This window comes from Palaemon carinicauda, chromosome 24 (genome assembly GCF_036898095.1).
Source record: "Palaemon carinicauda isolate YSFRI2023 chromosome 24, ASM3689809v2, whole genome shotgun sequence".
Lineage (NCBI taxonomy): Eukaryota > Metazoa > Arthropoda > Malacostraca > Decapoda > Palaemonidae > Palaemon > Palaemon carinicauda.
In genome coordinates, this window is record NC_090748.1 from 105,961,864 (window position 1) to 105,985,240 (window position 23,377).

At 38.8% G+C, this 23,377-nt stretch overlaps 1 long non-coding RNA gene across 1 annotated transcript; it reads left to right on the top strand.

Moving 5' to 3' along the window:
* Positions 1–7,939: 7,939 nt before the first annotated feature.
* LOC137617943 (uncharacterized) lies at positions 7,940–17,687 on the top strand. Its single transcript, XR_011039705.1, has 2 exons — positions 7,940–8,068; positions 17,315–17,687. It is a non-coding gene; the product is annotated as an uncharacterized lncRNA (long non-coding RNA).
* Positions 17,688–23,377: the final 5,690 nt, after the last annotated feature.

Sequence of the window (23,377 nt, forward strand, 5' to 3'; positions counted from 1 at the left end):
GTATTTTTTAAAATAACCATATAGAAAAAGTCTTAAAATCAATATGCATTCTTGTATATTCCAGACCTTTCCTTCAAGAAATTACTAGGTGACAGTAATAGCATAGTTTGAAGGTTAAATGGTTACTCATGAGCAGCAGAGGCAAGGATCATTTCTTATTTTCTATTGTGAATTATTCATTTTTATTCATTTCTGATGCTAGGGATTATAATTTGTGCAATAATTACCATTACAAAACCTTTAAAGATTAGTGTATATGTGTATTTATGGATTTGTGGAATGCATCAAGTGAATTTCCATTATTTCTTATCGGAAAATTTGTTTTAAGATAGATGCATTTTAGGTTGGAAGTTCACTCTCACTGGAACCTCAGTTTCTTTGATCAGAGTTTGAATCCTTGGCCAACCAGAAACTATTATCGCAAAGTTAAATCCCCCTTGGGTCTCATATCCCAAGGCAGAGTGAATTGATATTAAGAGATATTTATGGCTTATATGAATATATGTGTGTCTGTGTACGTATGAGCATACGCATGTGCAGTACTTCCTCAGAAAAACTATACATTTAACATTCATCAGTAGCAGTATGGCTGAAAAACTTAAGCAAAAAGTTATTGGAACTTCTACTGCAAAATATGGTTTGAGAAAGACCCTCAACTGTCTCCTCTCAGATGTGCAGTTACTAAGTTCTTTTTCCTAATGTTCCAATTTAAAATTTATCATTATTAGTCGAAACATTTTCTTTGTAAATATTTTAGTAAATTACAAGTAGCATTTTTTTGAAGATAAGGAAAATGTACTGTATATTTTTCATTTCATGAGCAATTTATTTGTGTATTGTATGGTATTTTCTGAATTTCATGTAAAATAGGGACTAGATTTTATATGCCCGTGCATTCTACTAACATATACAATACGGTATAGTTTAAAACAAAGTAGTACGTATTTAGAAATACCTGCATTTTATTTTACAATAGAAATGTCAAAATTGTAGTGGCGATAGCAATTGCTTCTTGGAGCTTGAATATTAATTTTATGTGCAGTGTGAAATTAGGATTACAATATAATGTTTAGAAGACCAGCTTCTATAAAGGCTTCTGTTACAATTTTTATAGAATTTATTTTGTTTGAAATGGAATACAGTATAGTACTGTATACAGAAGTTTCCATTGTTATTTCACTTCAGCTCCTCAACAGATTTGTTAATGAATTAGCCTAATTTCTATAAAATTACCTTTAGCAGTTAAAATGTCACTAGCATTGCAAACTACAGTAATTGATTTTGTCGCATGTTAACGTGTAGCTTCTCATTTATGTAATACTCAAGTCATGGATATAAGAATCTGGTATTCTATTCTTTTTTTTTTTTTTTTTTTTTTTTTACTGTCTAAGTCTGAAGAAATATATATCTGCTAAGAAATAGAAAATTGAGGATAGGAAGTTGTTTCATTATCTATATAACTCTGTCTGTCTTTACAAAAAGAAGCCGCCTCATGAAAAAAAAGCTTTGCATCATGATAGAAAAAAAAATTTACAACATAGAGAAGTAAAATGTATTCTAAGAAGAGAAAGCTACCATCTACATGTACTGTATATATACATAAGCTGGCATGATGGTTTTGTCTCTAAGTACGTGACAATTTAGATTTTTAAAAATTTTAATCGTAGACTGAATTTAGTGTGAATTTTCATAGAATGAAAAATGTAAATTGGTGCTAAATTGTTGTTCGTCTAATGAAATCTTACTTTCAATGTAGATTGCTATTGTATAAAGCCTAGTTCTCCGCTTTCAGTTGGTTTGTTATAGTAACTGATTTTTTCACAAATGCAGAGGTGTGTTTTTATGCTTCACAAATATAAGAAAAAAACATTTCCTGTGTAAAATCAGTGGATTATCACAGGTTTTCATATAATAGTTGCTCATTCAGACATCTCCAGTTTCACAGAATTCTGCTATTGTGACAATATTTTATGCAAACCAGACAGGGTAATTTTTAGCAATTTTTTTTTTTTGGGAAAACTTTTAAAAGTTTCATAAGCCTGTCGCAATGTTGCTGCTCAGTACTGCTATTTTTTAGCTTGATATTTTTATTTTGTTAATTGTAGTCTATGTATAGTCTTTAAAATTTATTTCTAAATTATGATGTATATTCCTTACAAGGAAAACTTAATGATAAGCCAATTTTTTTCATCAGCTTTATGTTTTCTCTTCGGTACAGGGATGAAATTTTATAATTGAATTTCTGAGGATGATTTTGTCCTTGTTTATGTACTATACGGTACTGTACTTACATTGGTTGTTTGCTCCTCTTTCTTACGCTGACCCCATGTACTAACAATTTATGAACCAAATATAATGTTCTAAGAATTCTTTTCTTGGTATTTATATGTTTGAGGATTATTATTACCATCTAGTTATGAACATACAGTCACAGTACTGCAGCAACCTGAAAGAAAAGGTAAAAAGAAAATTGTAATGTTTTGAAACAATAAGGAATAAGGGCATTCAATACTGAAGATAATGTACAATATTCAGTATCTTAATAGCAAACGTACAGTGCTGTATTGAGCTGTATTTAGATATCTGAATCATGAAATTTATTATGCATACTGATCTCATATTTCTTAAATAAGGTTTCCACATTTTCAGAAAATGTATTTTGTACTTACTGTATGGCCAATCCTGTAGACCACCTCTGTGAGAACGGTTTTTGAAGCACAGTGGTCTAGTTGAAATGACTTATGAATAATGTTGGTAATAATAATGGGAGTTAGTGTAACAAGTCCTGTGATTAAGAGTGCAGTATTCTTAGTTTTCCTAGTTCATTAGTTCTGTGATGGACCTGCTCGAGTCTTTTGTCATGTATGTCTGGTATCACTTTGTCTGATAGTTCATCCTGTTGTGAATTTCTGACATTTGACACTTGCTGTATTCCCACAAAACTGGATTTTCTGAATGTCTTTTACAAGATAGAAACTGTGATGTTAGTGTGTGGTTTATATAATCATTGTAAACGTCACCAAAGATTCCTACGTGGCTTTTCCCTCTTAAAGCACTGTATTCCTGATATGTATAATTTCTGAGATTTAGGTCTTGATACTCGCTTTTGGTTAATTTAAAATGACACATGAAATTGATGTAAAATTTCCCAATTTTTAAAAGGACAGGTATTTACAAGGGTCCATATTAATTGCTACCTTTTATGGTGAGGTACTTAATCTTGAAATCTTTCTGGAAGTCCAAATGGTTGACACATGAAAATGATGTAAAATTTCCCAATTACGAAAAGGACAGGTATTTATAAGGGACCATATTAATTGCTACCTTTTATGGTGAGGTACTTAGTCTGAAAGTCTTTCTGGAAGGTCAATTGGTTTACAGTGGTTACACATAGTCTAAGCAACAGTAAAAACTGTAAATGCTGGCAATTAACATTCTTTAGTTTTATTCTCCTTCATGTCATGATGTAAATCATCTTGTGTTGACTTATTTTTATATTTTTTTACTTTAGTTAGTAAAACTATACCTTTTAAGGACTGCTACTGGCATTTGTCAATGTAAACATTCTTTTTATGTAAAGATTTGAAAAAATCTTAATGTCATTACACTGCCTTTCTGAAAGCCTTTGCCCTCATGTATGTGTATATTCAGGTACTGAGACATACATTTTTATGCATTTTGCACTACCGAATAATGTAAGTTAGAATTTGTGCATAGGTGATATTAATGTAAGAATAGCGCATAATTAGGTATGATACTTTTTAATGGCTTCTGTAGTGTAATTTATTTTTCTTTTATATAGTTGAGCCTTTTATATGCCAAACTAGAATTGGAGAAAATTATTTGAAATTTAAACCTTATTCCTTGTGCCGAGAGATGCCCCCGCAACAAGAACGAGAGTTCTTTCTGAAGATGTAGAATACAGTAATATATTCCAGGATTGCTTCTCCCAATTCCAAGATGTATTTGTGATATTTTAAGCAAACTTGAAATTATAATTTGAAGAAAATCGCAAAAACAATTTTGTGAATCATGCTATCCTACTGTATTACCTTAGTTATTGTAGCCTTGTTCTTAAAAGCCTGCGATCGGTGTTAAGCATTAGTCGTATGTAAAGTTTGCTATTCTATCTTTAGTAAAAGTGTGCTTTCTCTTTTCTGCAGTTGTGCTATCGTATCTTTATTCATGTCTTTTGACCATTTGTTATCACTCAAGGATTTATATAAGCAAGTAAATATTCATGTAAATTGTGGTCTTGCTATCTGAAAATTAATACAGTTCTGATTATGTTTATGTGTGAAGTTTCCATTTACCTTAAGAGATTTACTATTATTTCTGCATCCTCTCAAAGAAATTTCTCCTTATCCTTACTAAATTATTGTAGTTGTTGGGTCATAATATGAAAAATCTTTATTTTTGTTTCATGGGTTGCTACTAAGATATTTTTGATAATTTGGCCTTTATAGAAAATATATTACCTTTATTTTTTATAACTGCATATTATTGAATTATACTTGTGTATCTTAGTGCTTTGAGTGAAATGTCCATACCATTCATTAACAGGACATTACACGGAGGGCTCCAAACTCAGCAGAATATCTTCGTAAAAATACTTTGTTCTCATTTCATAATATTGTTCTGTGTGTGTACCTCAGCTGTCTAAAATTTGATTCAGTATTCAAATTTATTAAAACCATATAATTCTAAAAAAATTTGTTACAGTGATTTTAAAATGGCCCCAGAAAACAGAGTTATTGAATGTTTTCATTTCATGATAATACCCCTGATTTTGTACCTCAGCGGTCTAAAATTTTATTTGATTTTCAAATTTATTAAAACCGTATTATTCTTTAAAAAATTGTTAGTGATTTTAAAATGGTCCTAGAATACAAGAGATTGATTTTTCTTATAAACATACAGTACACAAATCCACAGATGGTATGAAGGTTGTACTTTGTTGAATCCATGAAAATATCAAAGGAAATGAAGGTAATACCCAGAGACAGCCTCAAGATCACACGGAACTTTGTAAATATGGAAAAAAAAAATAATACATTAATTTAAAATCTGCACCAAAAAAGAAAAAGAAATCCCCCCCCCCCCTTGGGAAGGTGATTGAAAGAGTGGAATTATGCCCTAATCCAGTGACATCTTCCATTCACAGCAACTGCAAAAGTTTCCTCTATAATTTTCATAGCTTTGGATTTCAGTTTTGAAGTGAGTGGGTGTATGTAAAGCAAATCTTTCTACCTGTTCAAATACACTATAAGCAGACAATACAGCTGATACCAGTCAGTTTTTATCATACGCATCCTTAAAAAGTTTCACAAATGATTGTAACACTACTGAATTAACAGGAAGATTTGTTTGAGCATAGTCAAATTAAGTTGGCAAACTTGTATCAGCATTGTGACATCTAGTGGAAAAAAGTAAGTGTTTTGGAGAAATTAGCCCATCTACAAATTGGATCCCACAATATAACATACCATTCATGACCAAGTCATAGTCCACAATTTTTTTCAACTTTCTTTGAAAAATCTTTTGCCACCTCCTTTAATTACTTATCAAACTTAGTTTTGAACCATAAGCTATTAGATATATACTCCAACTTCATTACCTCAAAATTTAAAGGTTATAACATCTATGTCTTATTGCCATCTGTCCCATTCCACTCTGTGCTAAACATCATACTCTGTAAGCCTAGACAGGTGTAAGGTATGTACTCGAACAAGTAGACTGCCATCAACCAGTGGCAGTAGAGCAGTTTCATCATACTTCTTGTCTCTCACCATTTTGAATGGTTATAAACAAACAGTGGATCATCCATTATATAATTTTCTTTTGCTTGTAGTCCAGGGGCTTAACGTATGCCTACTTCATTTAATAAACTTGAATATCATCTGAAGTCCAAAGCATTGAAGCTATATTTAGAGTTGGTGTACTCTTATACCTTTTGTTCATAATGACAGATTTGGTTGGGAAATGGAGACTTTCTGTCCCCAGTGATCTAGTTTATATCTTATGCAGATGTCTGAACACTGTATATGTACAGTAAATATTATGTATGTCAATTTTTCTTTCTTTGAAAAATGCAGTTTAATGCCTTAGGAAAAAAGGTGTGTTGTGGGTCTTACCACACGAGGACACACTGTACAAATGGAATATTCAAATGCCAGGGGTTTGTGGTGCCTTTAGATGTATGTTAATTACCTGTATTGAATTAAAATGGATAAAATATCTATGTAATGTTTCCTTAAGTTCATTAATAGGTGAAATGGAAAATATAATACAAACTTACATTTGTTGTAGGAAAGTAAATCCCAGAAAGTTTGATACAAATTACGGTACATTTTTACACCAAATATTCGCCAATTAAGTGGGTTTAAGGATTTAGACATAACTTATTAACTCTTCTAAGTTATTGTTTATATGCTATTTATTATAATTATCTCAGTTCAGTTTAGTTTAATCTTAACTATTGGTGTACTGAAAGGCTTTTGTAAGAGCCTTAAAATATTTAATAAGTATATGTGACTCCTTGGACCCATTTAATTGAAGAGTATTTTGTATAAAAAAGTTAGGTAATTTGTAGGAAATTTTCTTGATTAATTTATATACAGTGAATGTAAGTTTGTATTTTTTTCTCATTTCATTTATTGATAAGCTTAAGATAAATTTACACAGGTATTTTAAGCATTTCAAACAAATACAGGTAATTAACAGAGGCTCAAGACAAAAATAGATGGAAGAGGCTCATAAAGAAGAAGAAAAGAAGAAGAAGGCAGTTAATTAACATTCATCTACAGGTAGGTCTACATAATAATCTTTGTATGGTGTGCCCCCACACCTCAATATTTTTCGGAAACTGTGAAGAATTTTCTTCACTCTTCTTCCAATCTTATTTTTAATTCTCTTCTACTAATACTGTAGCTACCCCCTTAAACGTTCTCTTCTACATTCAATTTTCTTTAACGAAACATAGGGAGGACTAATCTAAACTTAAACTTGTTGACAGTTGAGCACGCCATGCTCGTGACGTCATATACTAAAATTATTGAATCGAAAATATTATCTATGGAACCTTAAAACTCGGAAATCTAGCAAAATGAATTAATGCTACATCAAGAATATTTTAATAAAACTAGTTTAGTCAAGGATTTCATAATTTTTCGTATTCTACTTAAACTATGCATTGACATATATGAACATTGAAGTTCTGGCTAGTTATCAAAAGAAACCTTTTGGCATTTTTTTTCTTGCTTGCAATGTTCCTAAATTTTAGTAAAATAGGAATTTATTGTATTTTCCAGTGTATTAACATGATTATCTTTATTATGTCAATAGAACATGCGTTAGAATACTATGACGTGAATTATGAAGATGTTACAATTTTTGTTTGGATCTCCATTTAGACATAATATTGGAACATCACAGTCGTCCCCCACTTCTAGGGATCATATCCCCAGACTGGAAACATTTTACTAAAGCTAGGGATAATCTGTTCGTGGTATTTTTTCTTGTTTTGTCAAATAGTCTTTAGGAAAAGTAATGGAACCCGTCGTATTTTATGTTTTTATTTTATTATATAAAATAAAGTTTAAATTATTCAACCAAAAACCTATTTTTTTTTTTACAACCGGGATTTTGTCAGATAGACTATTATGTACAAACTAGGTTTTTTTTTTTGGGGGGGGGGGCGTCTGACTAAATCTGCTCTGGGTATACTAATGGAATCCGTCTTATTTAATGTTTTTATTTTTTTTTATAGAAAATAAAGTTTAGATTATCCAGCCATAAACCTAATTTTTTACAACCTTGATTTTGTCAGGTAGACTTCATGTATAAACTAGGGATTTTCTTTGTCTAATCTGGGGATGTTTTGTCAAAATCTAGGGATTTTCTGATTTCCCACTACAGGAAGTCCCCACAGTGACTTAGTCCTACTCCCACTGTCGTTGTCTCGTCACCTCATGCTCGTGTCTCCTCGAAGGCTCGAACAAGTAGTCGAATAGGTTGCCATCTTTGTCCAGCTTTTATCTTTCGGTTTTTCTGCCGCAGAAATCTTGATGTAAGTCTTATTGGTAGCCTAAGGTTAAATTTCTAAGTGTTTGCATGTGGATCCAGTTTATAATGCATAAAAATTAGAAATACTCAATAAGTAATTGTGATTGTAAGGTAATTGAGGCCTAGCAAAAACTGGCTTTCTGTTGGCTGGGAGTAAAATTTCTGTTGAGGTCATGTATAAATAAATACCTGGTAAATAATCTTATAATTTCTTATTTCTAGCCAATTTTAGTCTGTATTACATTAATTAAATATTTCTCCGATTCGTTTTCTTGTGTTTTGTCCATTTCTGATTAAGAATATTTGACCAAACCACGTGTTTTGAGTTTTCCCACCCATTACAGTATATGAAAGCTATTGGGGGCAGCGGGTTAGTTTATAGTAGGAAACAAAGATGTTCTGCTTGAAACCAAGACGAGAGATTTGCAGCAATATTAATGAAAAGAGAGGCGTATAATGTATGATAAGATGAATGTTTCTATGATTTTGAGCTAAACTGGAATTTATCTAAAGATATGAAGGTTGTGGCTGTTTTGGCATTTTTTTGCTTCCAGATAACAGCTAAGCCATAGATTGTTTAAAATGTGAACACCATTTCATTGTTTATACCATTCATTTGTTTTAGAAGACTAATTTTTGAGTTTCTGCGTATGTTTTAGGAAGCTGTTCGATTTTTTTTAATGACAATAAATGGGGTAAAACTTCGGTATACTCCACCCTGCCACTTCTGCATGAAAAAAAGATTTGTTTCCAATTTTTTTTATTTTACGCATAATTATCGTTTCCTGATTAACACGAGCACTATTTTCTTCAAGCTCCACTTTCTAAATTTTTAACAAGACTCTATAATAAGCATCATGATTTACCGTCAATCTTATGGCGGTTGCTCGGTTGTGGGTCGCTTCGTCGCAAATATGGTATATAATTTCACTGCTACGCTGTTCTAACAAGTGGAACGTGGATGTTCTGCACATGCCAGCCGCATTGGTCACTATTAACCCTTTGACACTTATGCACAGAAAAATCGGGTAGCCTGCAGCGCATATGGCCTTTTTCAAAAAATGATGCTCGGGAACAAGAATTTATTTAGAAATCGGTACGTTCAAACTGTAACATATTAAGGCTTCAGGTTTGTTGCATCAATTTGGCACAAGATTGAACTTTGTACTTATGTAAAAAAAAAAAAAAAAAAAAAAAAACGAGTGCTAAATAATAATAAAATGTGCATTTGGAACTTGAAAATTTAGAGATCTTAATTTTTTTTTTTTTTTTTTAGAAATTCATGTAAAATATAATTTTTCTAACATGAAAATTATGTAGAACTTTAGATCTCTCGTGTGGATGATTCCCGTTTCCAACAAATGTATTTAGTAAATGAGGTGTAATTAAAACTGATTTTGACGTAGGCAAAATGTATTTTTGGGAGGGAGAGTCATGTCGTCCTGATGGAAAGTCCCTTCGGCAGCTTCCTACTTTATAATGTTTCTGCTAGTGATATTACAAGAGAATTACTGCCGGGTATCATGGGGTTCTAACCCCCGGAACGACTATCCTAAGATGGCGTTTATAATCAGGGACGTATCCGTAGATAACCATTGATATCTGCACCCCAAATAGACTTAACCCAGTCTAGGAAACTAAAGGGAAGAATAAGTGAGGAGCCGTTACATATCTTCTCCCCCGTGGAACCACCATACGTCACTGATGGCATCATTCCTTTGTTCTCAGCGTTCCTACTTAGTACGTAGTTTTTTTCTGAGTGAAATTTTCTGGATTTTTTTCAGAGTGAAAATTTCAGATATTTTATGAACAAAAATTTCAGATTTTCCAACCTATTTATGTTAACGTTTTTCATTGTTTAGACTTTACAAAGATAAGCAAAAATTAGATATACAGTGGTACCTCTACATACGAATTTAATCCGTTCCACAACCGACTTCGGATGTAGAAAATGTTCGGATGTCGAAACGAATTTTCCCATAAGAATACATTGAAATAGGATTAATCCATGGTTGAGCCCAAAAACCTATGATAACTTCTTAATAAACTACTACACATAATTTCCCATGAGAATAATGCACACTAAATTAGATAAGACATGTAAAAAAGAAGAATTATTAAAAAATTATAAATAAGAAATGGGTTTTTAGCGTCACTTAACTTAGAAACTCCAGCGCAGGTGTTGTTGGTCTTGCTACACAGAGAGGAGACGGACGGGCGGCGAGGAGGTAGAGGTGTTAACTATGATAAACGTACACTACCGTAACTTATTCTAACTTACACTAAGTGAACTTTAACATAACTTAGCTTATTTTTTTTTTTTTTTTTTTTTATAATTTTTTTTACATTTTCTTTTTTCCCTTTTGATGATTAATTTTAATCACTTTCACTCTCTACACTTAAAATCGATTGAAATTTTTTCTCTTCACTCTTTGCTGTTTTCTTTGAACCACTTCCCTCTGCATCACAAGTTCGATTCGTAGTTTTTTTAAAGAAGCTATCGATAGAAAGTTGCTTGGTACAGCTTTTCAGAATGTTTTGAAAATATTGGTACAGCTTTTCAGAATGTTTCGAAAATAAGTTAGGGAAACATCATCAAACTGCGCAACTACACGACAAAGCTGCAATTCCTTTGGATGGTATTTGTCGATGAAGTCGACCATGTCTCGATATTTTCCTAACACCTCTTTTACTTGCGCCGAACCTATTGCAAGTTCACTCATACTTTTCAATAATTCCTTGCTTTACTTCTAAAGAAAGCATTCCCTTATTCCTTTTCTCACCACTACCACTACCACTTGCGAAACTAAGCCTTTTAGGACCCATGATTTACGTAAAATACCGTAAAAGGATGAACGTAAAAAATCACTATTAAAACACAGTTAATAGTAGAACGCACAGGGCACAACCACACGAAGCCAACGAGAACAGAGGAATGTCCCAAGCCACGCTAATTGAGGGTCCCTCCGAGGTCGAAGTGCTGCCTTCTATCGGCGGAAATAAAAAACACATCAGGCGCTATGAGCACCGACTACGCATACGAGTATTGTTTACTTTGAGTGTAGAGTAGGAACGTGTTCGAATTGTACTTCGCGTGTCGAAAAATTCGGAAACAACCGGTACGACGAAAATTGCTTACTTCTTGTGTCGAAATAAAATTTGGGTGTAGAGTAAAAAATTTGCTTGAATTTTACTTCGGATGTTGGAACATTCGGATGTAGAGGTTCCACTGTAATTGTAGAGCCAATTAAATTTCCAATAAAATTAATAAATAAGAAATGAGTTGGAAAAGTATTGAGCAATTACCATTACAAAACGGTAAAATTTGCAACTTTGGTGTAGGTGCTTTACGATAACATTTTTTGTAAAGAAGCGTTAATAGTTTTATGTTCTATATACCATATAAAAGTACAAAGAATGGGCTTTCTAATCGTGTATGAGGCATTCATATTGCAGTTATTTATATATGCACAAACCCGCAAGAGCGTAAATTGGCGTATCAAAAAAGGTAAAGCAAGCATCCACGTGAGGAACAAAAGGGGTGATTTTTTCAGACCTCACAAAATTTTGTTTTCTCATCTTTATATTTACTGTATAATGTCTTCTAATCATTTATAATGCAGTTGAAATAAAATTAAGCATAAATTCTGGAAATGTAACGGAAAAACAAGATGCAAAAGAGTTATTGAATTAAATAGGTCACATTGGAGATCAGCATAGGCCTGTAACACATGCGCTGCTACTGCCCGTTTGTTCTGACACAGATACAAACCTTCCGCTATTTATAGGATATTAATTTCGGCAAGCTAAAAACTAGCCAAGGCATTTTAGTGAGGGATAACTACCCCCATCCGCTAGTTAGCGGAAGGGGGTGGGGTAGACTGGCTACCCCACTCACTCACACCTGTCGGTTGAGTAACCACTTTTGCTTTTGGCTCGGCCTTGACTCTTACTTTTCCTTGTTCTTTTGTGTATCAGTGTTTGTTATTGTCCCGTTATGCGAACATGTCCAGGTCAGTATATCTGACCATAATCTGATTGAGGTAGAGGTCAGCGTAAAAGCGAAGACAGAAAACTACAACAAAAGGATTTTGGAAAGAAAGTATTTATTACAAAACAGACGAAGAGAGTCTTAAGGAATACAGGGAAGAATTAAAAAATAATCTAGAGAGCAGAGAAATCACAAGGATTGATGAATTTGATGAATTTGTAGAAGAGGCAGCAAAAAGAAATCCACAAGCAAAGTACAGACGGAGAACAACTGGAGAAGAGAAAGCAAAGATAGAACCAGAGTGGATGACCAATGAAATCAGAAAGGAAATGACAAAAGAGAAAAAAACTTAACTGACAGGAGAAGAAAGGGAAAGAGCGTTTCTATTGTATAAACAACAAAAAGAGAGAACGTAGGTTGTAATAAAGGAAGCAATGTGGGAAAATGAAAAGAAGAAGGTTAATGAAGTAAGGAAGGATAGGAACAAGATATTCAAAAATATTAACAAACTAAAAGGGAAAAAGGAAAAGGAAGAAGAAATACAATTACAGTATATGACGAAAATGGAGAAAAACTATCCAAAGAAGTAGCAGAGGAACAAATAGATAGGTTCTGGGGTGAAAACATTTATAAAATGCACAAAATTAAAATGAAAGAGGTATGCAATAGTGAAGAAAGACAAAGTTATATAGAAAAATTAAAGGAAATAGAAAAAGAAGAAAAGTCATTAAGACACTCATTCCCTATAGAAATAAGAGAGCACATGGATATGGTAGCACCAATAACAAGAAAAATAATACCAATGAATAATCCCAACTTAACAGAGGAGAAAGTTAAGAAAATTTTAAGAAAAATGAAAAATAAAAAGGCAGTAGGTCCAGATGAACTGAAACCAGAATTATATAAAACTATAGCTAAAGACAGCAAATGTTTGGAAATCATTACAAAGTGCCTTCAAAATGAAACAGGAGAACAAGAAGCCCGAAAAGTGGAAAAACCCTAAAATAAAAATTATATAAAAGGTAAAGAAACTCACAGTAAAAGATCTAAGACTGATTGGCCTTACAAATGCCTCATACAAAATATTTATGGCCCTCATGAAAGATGAAATAGAACAACACCGTGAGAGAAATAAGGAAATGAAAGCAACGCAAGCTGGGATCACAAAAGGAGGAAGAGTAGAAGATAACATATTTATTTTACAATACTGAGTAGAAGAAAGCTACAAAAGGAAGGGAAGTTTAATAGTAATTTTAGTAAATTTCAAGAAAGCATATGACTCAATAAAGAGGGAAAAATTATAAAAATTATGAAAGAATATAGAATACACCCAAATGTAATAGATGCATTGGAAGAAATCTACGTAGGAGACAAAACCAAAATAAACTAGGATATGAATTAGATAAAGAATTTGAAGTAACGAGTGGGATAAAACAGGGATGTACATGGTCATCTACTCTATTTAAGCTAATTACGTATGAAATATTAAATGAATTAGAAAGAAAAGGAAAAGGCTTTGAAAACGAAATAATAAAGATTAGGGAATTGTTCTTTGCAGGTGACTGTCTAATTGTAGCAAAAAGTATAGTAGATGCAGAAGCAAACAAAAATACTAGTAGAAATATGTAGAGAATGTGGGCTAGAAATAAACAAAAACAAGTTATATAATCTAGAAATATGTAGAGAATGTGGGCTAGAAATAAACAAAAATAAGAGTCATATAATCATATATAATATGAAAGAAAAACGGAAGAAATAGAGGTTATTAAAGTAACATATAGCATAAAATACTTAGGAATAGAGATAGAAGGGAAAAGAAATAAGTTTAAAAAACAAAAGAAGAAAATGATGGAAAAGGCAGAAAAGCTAGCTAACTTAACCTACTCAATTATTGCGAAAAGCTGCCACAAAATACTAATAGGAAAATCATATTGGAAAAATGTAGCCTTACCTGGAATACTGTATGACACGGCAGTAATGAACATAACAGAAAGTGAAATAAAACGATTACAGCAGATTGAAAACGGAGTAGGAAGAAAAATTTTGGGAGCACCACCATATATGCAGCAGTAGCAACACCAAGGGGAGAGATAGGAATGTCCAAAATGAAAACTAGGATAGCAGGAGGAAGGCTAAGGTTTGTGAAAGGGATAGAAAAGGGGAGAAATGATTTGCTGAAGACAATTCTGGAAGAAATGAAAGAAAATGAAAATAACAGGTGGATGAAAGAGACTAGGAAATGGATTAAAGATGTGGAAATGAACGATAGAACCTTTAGGAGAATGGGAAGAGAAGAGCTCAAGGCCAAAATTAGAGAAGTAGATGGTAAAAAGTGGAGGGATGAGATAAAAGAGAAAAATAGTTTAGAAATATACGAACAAGAAAAAGGGCAAATAGGAGAAGAAATGTTTTATGATAACAAACCTAATTCTATTATTATGTATAGGGCTAGGGCCAACTGTTTGAAATTAAACGATAGGAAAAGACATGAAGCAGGAGGTAGGGTAGAATGCAAACTATGTGGGGCAGTTAATGAAGACCTCGCCCACTTCATTCTTGAGTGTCCTAACCTCAGCGACGAAAGAAGAAAAATAGTGGAATTGCAACAGCCGTATGAAAAAGAAAAGAAGATGATAATAGGAAACGTGCAGTTCAAGAAAGAAGGAATAGAGAAAAGAAAAGAATATATTTATCAAATGTGGAAAAAATGAGAGAAGAAAATAAAAGAATTAGAATAAAGAAGAAAACCAAGGAGGTGCCGATGGAAAGGCGAATCCCTCCGCCCAACAACAACAACCGTCATGTCGTCCGTATAGACGGACCCCCATTCTTTGTGCCCGGCTTGCCGGGGGACATCAGTACTTGCGGGACAACACCTGTACCGAATGTCAGGAGTGGCCTGCCTCCCAGTGGGAGAAGTTTGCGCATAAGAAGAAGAAGTCTAAGTGCGAATCTTCGCCTTCGGGGTCTTCCTCGAAATCGAAGATATCGCGGGCTTCTGCTTCCTCTATGCCCAAATCTCTGCCTGAAGCTATTTCTCAACCAGGCCCTTCCAGGGCACGGCTGAGCAGTAGCGCACCACCTCTCTCCGCTCCAACTCATCCTCCAAGCTCCTACCTCCTCCGTATGTGTTTCAGAGGTGGTACTACGAGATCCTGGGGGAATCTCTTCCAATGCTGCCTCTCGATCACTCCATAGAGGCACTCTCAAAGACACCCTTCGAGTACTCACGGGACTTCCTGTCTCCTTTTCGGCCTCCGAATTCCTTAACCAGGAGAAGGTGGCGGAGTTTCTTGTATACCTTCTCTCGATCTCGGCAGTTAAAGGCTACCGCTCAGCCTTGAGTCTCGCCTTTAGACTGAAAGGAGTCGACATTTCCTCCTCGTTGGAACTTTCTTTGCTCATACGTAGTTATGAGCTTTCTTATCCCCAGACAGAGCTAAGACCTCCCCCTTTGAACGTGGTTCGGGTCCTCAAGCCCCTCAAGGGCTTCCCCTGTGAACCATTACGCCAAGCCTCTGATCGTCACCTCACGTGGAAGACGGTGTTCCTGCTCGCTCTGCCTTCGGCCAAGAGAGTCGGTGAATTTCATGGTCTATCTGCTGTCTCCCACTTAAGAAGATGGAGTGAAGTAATCCTCAACTACATCCCTGAGTTCGTAGCTAAGACTCAAAATCCGGGTGTGCCGGACTCCAGGTTCGGCCCATTTCGGATAGAGAGTCTTCGTTCTGTAACGGAAGATCCAGACCAACTGTTGCTATGTCCAGTAAGGAGTCTGAGATGTTACTTGAAAAAAAATCAACAAAAGCTTGCCCTCCTTTACAAGTGCATTTTGTTAGCATGGTGAAGGTCAAGAGGAGGGTCACTAATACTATTTCCTCTTGGATAAGGAAAGTAATTGAATACGCTCACAATCCAGACCCTCCTCTGTCTAACCGACCCAGATCTCATGACGTCAGAGGCATTGCAACGTCTTTGGCGTTCAGGAAGAATTTTTCTGTGGCACAGGTAATGCAAGCGGGGGTGTGAAAGCGCCAGACGACCTTCACAGCCAACTACCTGAAAGACGTAACCCATAGGAGCATGGAAACCATTTCCATTGGTCCTGTGGTGGCCACACAAGTGATCTAATTCCTCAAGCTCCTTGGTGGACAAGTAGTAGAGGGTTGAGGGGTGAGGTTACCCGGGTTAGTCTGGGGTGAGTGAAAAGAATGTCTGGCTCCCTTTTTTCTTTCACCTTCTCTCCCCTGGGGAAACAGCTCTGCAAGACTGCAGCATAACTGACCTCACCTTTCTGCAGGTAAGATTCATCTCTTTTGTGCATCCTAAGTATTAATAGATACTTTGTTACGTCACCAATACCTCCTGAGGGAAGGTATTGGATATGTCTTAGGACTCATGCTGATCTTCGAGTTCCTACTGTAAAGGCAAGCCACTAGTCTCTCTCACACAAGCTTCTGCAGGCCGCTACCATTGTGTTACCTTGTAACTACATTGATTTTAGCGAGGGTAGGGTTCCTACTAATTAGATAAAAAATCAATTGGAGAGAACCCCGGGTCATAACCAAGGCCAGTTGGTAGGACTTCCTCCCTCCTAAGAGTAAGTCACCCTATAGATAGCGGAAGGTTTGTATCTGTCGGAACAAATAACAAATTTGGAAATAATTTTTATTTTTCCTAACATACAAACCTGGAGCTATTTATACAAATTGGCCCGCCACCCTGTCTCTCTAGATGTCATGCCAGAAAGCAAAAATGGTTACTCAACTGACAGGTGTGAGTGAGCAGGGTAGCCGGTCTACCCCACCCCCTTCCGCTAACTTGCGGGGGAGTTAGTTATCCCTCACTAAAATTGTCTTAGCTAGTTTTCAGCATTGCCAAAAGTAATACCCTAGAAATAGCTCCAGGTTTGTATGTCAGGAAAAATACAAATTATTTCCAAATTTGTTATAATTTTGCAAGATATTCATGTTTTCTGCATCATTCGTTGTAGGCCTACTTAAAATTCTTTTTATTACTCATTCATTATTGTCTATTGTAGTGTTCTGCTGTGTGATGATCTATGTGTTCTAATTTTAACTGTTCTCTACATATGGTTATTCTATTTTGTGAACTGCTTAATTTTTTTTATGGTCTTGCTAGGTTGTTCCATATAAGATGACCTGTTCGAATATCAATAATTGAATACATAAACTATATAACATAAAAATGAATAAACAAAGTTTTCACGGTTTTTACAGCATTTAATTTTTATTACAGATATCTTCAATGGATGAGAGAGCTGACACTGGAAAGTCCATCAAGCTATTGAAAGGCTCTTCACTTCAACATTTCTTCACGATTTGCATCCAATCGCTGCTTCTGCAGTGCATTGTTTATTTGGGATTTTTCTATAATTCAGAATTCAGATTATGAAATCCACTCCAGTAAAATCCATTGGTTGGAAACCATTTTTTGATATCGCAATCAGGCTTTTGAAGTACTTTTCGAATGACTTTTTTTTTTTTTCATGAATTTAATTGTAGTTTACTTAGAATACAGTGCCTGCTATGGGTGTTTGACATCAGTTGTGTTTGCTTCATAATCTAAAAGTAGAAGTAAGTTTTAAGAAACGTGCTAGATATAATCTCAAGATATAAACTTCAAGTTAGTCACTTTAGATATATTGTCAATTCAATCCTTCAAATATATATTTGTTCCGTAACTGAAATACAAACCACGCTACTTAATATGGGTAATTACTTTAGGCGTAACTGAAATGTCGAGCCATTAGGTTTTTAACGAGGGTTTACTACCCCACCGCTAGTTAGCGGGGGGGTAGGGAGGGGTAGCTTGCTTAACACCCCCCCCCCCTCACACACACCTGTGATTTAGCTCATTTTGGTATCGGCTCTGGTGACGGTCGGACGTGTCCGTTTTTACCCTCGCTGTTGTTGATCAGCCATTATTAATCTTTCTTTGCTTTTTCTTTTTCCAGTGTGTTTGTGAAGTTGGCCTTTGCCATCATGCGTAAGTGTCCTGGCTTATCTGACCGCCCTTGTGGCACATTTATGTCAGTGGTCGACATGCGTCCCCACACCTTGTGTCCTCATTGTAGGGGCCAACGGTGTGATAGTGTTAACGTATGTGGTGAGTTTAGGGAGTGGTCTACCTCCCAGTGGGAGAGGTTTTCTTGGCGCCGGAAGAAGAAGTCCAAACGGGATATTTCTTCTTCAAAGGTTTCTTTGAAAAGAAAATCCCAAGGACTCTTCCGTTGCCCAAATCTCCTCTGAAGCTCCCACTCGATCGGTTTCTCCATCGCCAGCGCGATTCCACATGTGATGCCGCAGGACATCGCGCGGCCAGGTCATCATCGTCTCGTTCCCCACCCCGCAAGCGCCGAACAGCTCGCTCGTTGGAGGAGGGTAGGTTTCCGGATAGGTCCAAGGACTCCTCCTCTTCTGTTTCAGGATCTTTGCCAGGGAACCCTCGTTTGGTCACTCCTCCTAGGGATCGAATGATCCCCTTCCCTCCAGAGGGAGTGACTGACAGTACAGCTGTCAGTCAGCAGCCCTGGTTTGGTACCATTGTCAGAGCTCTCGTGCAGGCTTTTAAGCTTGTATTCTCTGAACTTGGTCACAAAACAGTGGCGGCTTCGTCTCCCCTGAAGAGGAAGAGAGGAGTTCCTTCCGTGGTAACTTCTCCAAGGGCGAAACTGTCTCCTCGGAAGTCCTTGATGAAGGCTCCCTCTCCCCCCCAGACTTTCTCTCCCTCCCCTGCAGACGAGGATTTCCCATCCTCTGGGTAGTCAGGTGAGGCGGGTCATTCCCCCATCGCACCAATGGGGGAAACCCCACCTCTCCCTGAGAAGTCTTCTCAGGTAGGGGTTGAGAAGAGCCTTCCACCATCACTGCTGGAGTCCTGTATCCCTCCCAGGAGGGAGCCGAAGGACTCGGAAGACCTTGCCTAAGTCTTCATCAAGGATTAGACAGGAGCCAGCCAAACCCTCGGAGAACTTTCGCGAGTCCCCCCAGGAAGAACCTCTGGGGACAGGAGACTTTGCTGCCAGCCCTTCAGATGGAGAGCTTCAGGAGTCAGAACATGCGTTCTGGCAAGTTCTGACCCTCATGAGGAGTCTCTATGGGTTTCCGTATCCAGAGATTCCTCCTCGTGAGGGCAAGGACACGGTCTTGGACCGAGTCTATGGTACTCGGAAACCCTTGAGGGCCAGTGCGTCTTTCCCCTGGTCACAGGGTTAAGAGTGCCAGAGACAAGGTTGAAGTCCAGCTCTTTGAGCTAGCTTCCTCCAGTCGATCCAGCACCGGTAACAAGCTCCTCCCACCTCCTCTCGTCCATCAGAGGAGCTACTTTGAGATCTTGGAGGAGACTTGCTTAGCTCTTCCTTTGCACCATTCTCTGGAAGAGCTTACCGGGGGAATTCCTCTAGAGAGACGCTCCAACCGGCAGGTCTCGTATTCGGCAACGGAGATCCTGAGCCAGGAGAAGGTAGCGAAGTATACCATGCAGGCTACTTCGTGGCTGGACATCTGGCTAGGGTCTCTGGGCATCCTGGTGCAGTTTGAGGACCTGTCCAAGGAAAGCACCAGGAAGGCCTTGGAGACCTTTTTGCTCTCAGGCACGCGTACCATCGACTTTCTAGCCCACCAAGTCTCGAGCTTGTCGGCTAACACTATCTTGAAACGACGGGACACAGTGGCTGAGAGATTCCATCAAAAGGTCCCCAGTACTGACGTTTGCAGGCTCAGACATTCTTCCGTCCTTGGTAAGAATTTGTTTGAGCCTAAGGACGTGGAGGAGTCTGCTGAGAGGTGGAGGAAGTCCAACCTGGATTCCCATCTCCATAGGGCCCTAACATCGAGGCCCTACAAACCTCCAGCTACCCAGCAACCACGTCCTGTCAAGAGTACGAAGAAGGCAGCTGCAGCGAAGACACAAGTGTCTGAGCCCTTTTTTGTCAAGGACAAGAAGGGCTAAAAGACCTCTAGGGGAGGAAAGAATCCTAGAGGGAGCAGCCGTGGCCGCAAACGCTAGGATTGGCAGTCCCCCTGTATGTCCACCAGTGGGGCGATGCCTACAAAGTTGCGTGAGAAGGTGGCAGCAACTCGGGGCCGATCCCTGGACGATTTCAGTAATCAGTCAAGGATATCACGTCCCGTTCACGACATCTCTACCTCCCCTGACAGCGGATCCAGTGTCACTGAGCTCCCTTGCCATGGGATCGGCAAGGGGGCAAGAAGTCGAGACCATGTTGAAGAAGGACGCTCTCCAAGAGGTTGTCGATGGGTCCCCAGGCTTCTTAAGTCGACACTTTCTTTAAAGAAGGCGTCTGGAGGCTGGAGACCAGTCATCGACCTCTCAGCCCTGAACAGGTTTGTCAAGCAGACCCCGTTCAGCATGGAGACGCAGATACGGTCAGACTTGCAGTGAGACCGCAAGACTTCATGTGCACACTGGACCTGAAGGACACGTACTTTCAGATCCCAATCCATCCGTCTTCAAGGAAGTACTGTGCTTAAGATTTTGCCTAGACAACAAGATCTACCAGTTCAAGGTGCTGTGTTTCGGTCTCTCCACAGCACCACAATTGTTCACCAGTGTGTTCACCCTAATATCTTCATGGGCTCACAGGATCGGTATCCGTCTCCTCCGTTACCTGGACGACTGGCTGATCTTAGCAGACTCGGAAGCAGCCCTTCTTCGTCACCGAGACAAACTTCTGGGACTTTGCCAAGATCTAGGTATCATGGGAAATCTCGAAAAGTCCTCTCTGCTGCCCACTCAGAAACGTATACCTAGGCATGATCATAGACACCAATCTCCACAAAGCCTTACCATCAGACGACAGGATAGCAAGGCTGACGAAGGTCGCGAGGCCTTTCCTCAGACGAGAAGAACTTCCAGCCCAATCGTGGTTACGTCTCCTCGGTCACCTCTCATCCCTGGCCTGTCTAGTTCCCAATGGTCGCCTCAGAATGAGATCTCTCCTGTGGCGACTCAAGTCCCTGTGGAATCAGGGTCACGATTCCCCTGACACTATTATCCCCATGGGTTCTGCGGAACAGACGGACCTTCAGTGGTGGGTGGCAGACGAGAACCTACGGAAGGGAGTGGATCTTCTCGTCCTCCCCCGGATTTGATTTTGTTTTCGGACGCCTTAAAGAAAGGGTGGGGGCTCACGTTCTGAGCCACAGGACCTCAGGCCTGTGGTCAGAATCAGAAAAGTACCTCCACATAAACCTGCTAGAGATGAAGGCCGTATTCCTGGCTCTTCAACAGTTCCAACAATACCTGGCGGGTCACTCTGTGGTGGTGATGAGCGACAACACCACAGTAGTGGCTTATATCAACAAGCAGGGAGGTACCTTTTCAGAACAGCTATCCCATCTCGCAGTAGAGATACTGAGATGGACCGAAGTCCACTCGATCGCACTTACGGCTCGCTTCATTCCAGGCAAGAGGAATGTGGTCGCCGACAGTCTGAGTAGAGCGACGCAGATAATGAGTACCGAGTGGTCTTTTGATCCTCAAGTAGCCAACAAAGTCCTGACTTTGTGGGGTTCCCCGATTGTGGGTCTGTTCGCTACAGCGCTGAACTTCAAACTTCCGCTGTACTGCTCCCCAATCCCGGATCCCAAGGCTATCTGGCAAGATGCCTTCCAACAACGGTGTGACAACATCGATGTCTACGCCTTCCCCCCGTTCTGTCTGATGAGGAGGGTGCTCAACAAGACCAGAATATCGGTCAATCTCTCGATGACCCTAATAGCTCTACTATGGCATCACGCAGAATGGTTTCCGGACCTTCTGCAACTCCTAACAAGAGCTCCCGAGGGAACTCCCTCCACAACACGAGCTACTCAAACAACCAAATGCCAACATCTTTCACAAAGCTGTAGCTTCGCTTCGACTTCACGCCTGGAGACTATCCAGCATCTCCTCACTAAGAGAGGATTTTTGCAGCAAGTTGCGAACAGGCGTCTGGACACCTGCGTAGGTCATCTGCAGGGGTCTACCAGACGAAGTGGCGAGTCTTCTGTGGTTGGTGTTGTGGAAGGGGTATCTCTCCACTTGATGCCACTATTCCAGCAATAGCGGAGTTCTTTGTGTATTTGCGGGAGGAAATACGCCTTTCAGTCTCGGCAGTGAAAGGCTATCGCTCAGCCTTAAGTCTAGCCTTCAGGCTCAAAGGAGTGGACATTTCTTCCTCACTGGAACTTTCCCTACTCATACGGAGTTATGAACTTACCTGCCCTCAGTCGGAAGTGAGACCACCTCCATGGAACGTGGTTCGAGTTCTCGGGTCTCTTAACCTCTCTTCGAACCATTACACCAGGCTTCAGATCGCCACCTTACTTGGAAGACAGCGTTCCTGCTAGCTTTGGCCTCGGCCAAGCGAGTCAGCGAACTTCATGGTCTTTCATACGATGTCGCCCATTCAAGGGTATGGGGGGAGGTAGCGTTCAGGTTCGTCCCTGAGTTTGTTGCCGAGACTCAGAATCCAGGAGTGCCGGACCCTCGGTTCGACTCTTTCCAGATTTCGAGTCTTCGTTCTGTAACAGATGACCCCAGGAGTGCCGGACCCTCGGTTCGACTCTTTCCAGGTTTCGAGTCTTTGTTCTGTAACAGATAACCCAGACCATCTCCTACTGTGCCCGGTAAGGAGTCTGAGGCTTTATCTTAAGAGAACGGCTGCAGTTCGTCCCCAGGTGCAAGCTTTGTTTGTGAGCACTGGGAAGACGAAGAGGAGGATCACCAAGAATACCATCTCGGCCTGGATTCGCAAAGTAATACACCTATCCTTGAATCCTGACCACCCTCCGTCACGTGGCCCTAGAGCACATGATGTCGGGTGTAGCTACGTCCCTGCCTTCAAGAAGAACTATTCAGCGACGCAGGTCCTGCAAGCTGGGGTGTGGAAGCGTCAGACAACCTTCACAGCCCACTACCTTCAAGACGTGTCACACAAGAGACTCGATACGTTCTCTATCGGCCCTGTGGTGGCTGCACAACAGCTGGTCTAAACCTCAGGCTCCTTAATGGACAAGTAGCAGAAGGTTGAGGGCATTGTTACCCAGTCTTAGTCTGCATGAATGAAAAGGTTTGTCTGGCCCTTACTCTTTTCTTCATCCTCCCCTCTCTTGGGGAAAGCAGCATCCTGGGTTCTCTGCATAGCTGACCTCAAACCACTGCAGGTAAACCATGCTTTCTTGTGTTCCTAGTATTAAGTTAATACTGTCACATCCCCATACCCTGACGAGGTGGTATTGGGAGAGTCCTAGCCTTGAGTTCCATCTAAAGAACTCCAGGTCAACTTCCTAGGAC